Source organism: Diaphorina citri, unplaced genomic scaffold, assembly GCF_000475195.1.
Source record: "Diaphorina citri unplaced genomic scaffold, Diaci psyllid genome assembly version 1.1 scaffold2765, whole genome shotgun sequence".
Taxonomy (NCBI): domain Eukaryota; kingdom Metazoa; phylum Arthropoda; class Insecta; order Hemiptera; family Psyllidae; genus Diaphorina; species Diaphorina citri.
The window spans coordinates 1-2,034 of record NW_007380182.1 but is presented as its reverse complement, the minus strand read 5'-3'; positions in this window follow the sequence as shown (position 1 = coordinate 2,034).

Below are 2,034 nucleotides of genomic sequence, written 5' to 3'. Positions count from 1 at the left end.
GGGGGAAATATTATTAGGGGTCGTCTGTGTTGAATTAACGTTGGGGGGTTTGAATTACCAAGGAGTGACTCCACGACGAATACTTAGATAGAGACTTGAGGGAGAAATAGGATGAGTTGATAAGTACTTATGATAAGAAATATAAATATAGTTTGGTTGGTTGGTTGGTTTGTTGTTGTTGTTGTTGTTGTTGTTTTTTTTTTTTTTTTTTTTTTTTTTTTTTTTTTTTTTTTGTGGTAGGGTTCTCTTGGAGGTGCTCTTCCGTCCAAACACTAATTTCACTTTGAGCCTTTAAGATATTTCACCAGGGAGGTCTTGAATGCCCCTGGACTTTGTGAGTCCCTTATATCCCTATGAAGATTATTCCATAGTCTAACTGCAGATGCATGGTAAGAGTTACCATATACCTGAGTCCCATGTCTTGGAATTTCCAGGAGATTTAGTCCAGGAGACTAAGCATACTCGAGCACTATACCCCAACGTTCTCCCAGTGTACTCAGAGGTGAACACTTTAACATGAGGCCCTATACTTATGTAAGGATTGCATAAGGCAACAACTTTTCCTTCGAGTTCATTATGATGAAAAACTTTGAAGGAGTTTTCGCTTTTCCAAGTTTCTATTTTTCAAGCATCAATGCAACTTGGTTAACTTTTCCTTTCATGTTAGAAGGGTAGTTGGAAAAGAACGGATTATAGGGGTATGAAGAGAGGGGGGGAGGAAGAGGGGAAGAGAGAGAGAGAGAAGAGGGAGAGGGGGAGAGATCAAAGTCATGCAGTATGACTATGTCAAAGGTCTTGACATTTGTGAGGTACCTTTCTCTCTCTCCCCCCCCTCTCTCTCTCTCTCTCACTCACTCTCCTCTTGTTCCTTTTTTTCTTCTATTTTTCCCCTTTCTCCCTATTTTTCTCTCCCCTTCCCTTGCTCTCTCTCTCTCTCGTTCTCTTTCTCTCTCCCCCTCATCCCTCCTCCCCTCTCTCTCTCCCTCTGAAGTCTTCAAGCTACGTCATAGTTAAGTCAGTATTCTAATGAGTGAAGACTGGTGAAGAGCGTCTAAATATGGAAAGGCGAAAAACAATAGACAGGGAGTAAAGAGAGAGTCAAACGAAAGTAGACAGACCAGAGTCAACTCTCTGAGAAAGAGAATTGAACTCGCAACCCTTCTATTGTGCTGTCTTCTACCCTCTTAAGGTTTTTGTTCAATGTTTTTTTTTTTCTTCCAGTAAAGCGGGGGAAAATGCTTTTGTTTACAAATCTCTTGTTTGTTTTGTTTACTAGTGTCTTGTTTGTTAAATCAAATGCGTTAAAACAACATTTTAATGAGAGGGAGGAATGTGTTTAACAAAGGATAAATAGAAAAAAAATGTAAAGAGAATCGATCAGTAAGGGTGCTATTTTGAGATGAAAGTACTGTTTTCAAACCCGTCTAAAAAAGGAAATCATTGGAGGAAAAAAAAAATCGCTGATGCTCCTATCTGAAGAGATGATGGAGAAAATTTTTTATGCTAAATATTTTCATCCCACTTATGCTGAATTAATATCTTGATACAAGAGAGGTGACTACAGTCTTGACCAACAAGACTTTGTGTTCTCAACAATCCAAATATGATCCCAGTCAGTGTTCTGTTCAATCCTCTAGTATTTCCAGACGTGATTGAATGAAAACACCTGTCTGTTTACTGCTGTGCCTGCAGTCTTAATCCTAATCAAACATAAAGTACAATATTTATCTTACACCTAACAACAGAAGCCTTGAGCATTGCCAATGAAAAGAATAGGAAAACGCTGAGTGGGGCGGATGTCATTGAAGGTGTTAAACAAATTGGATTTGAGGTGTTTGCAGGAGCTCTACAGAAGAAATTAGAACGTAAGTAGGTATTGAAAAAACCAATCAGCTCCCATGGCATAGTGGTCACTGCACTTGCCTTGCACGCAGGAGACCCGGGTTCGATTCCAGGCGGGGTCAAGAAATTTGTATCATGCAAATGATTGATTCCATGACTGGCTTGGCTGTTGTGGGGCCCACTCAGCCTTGT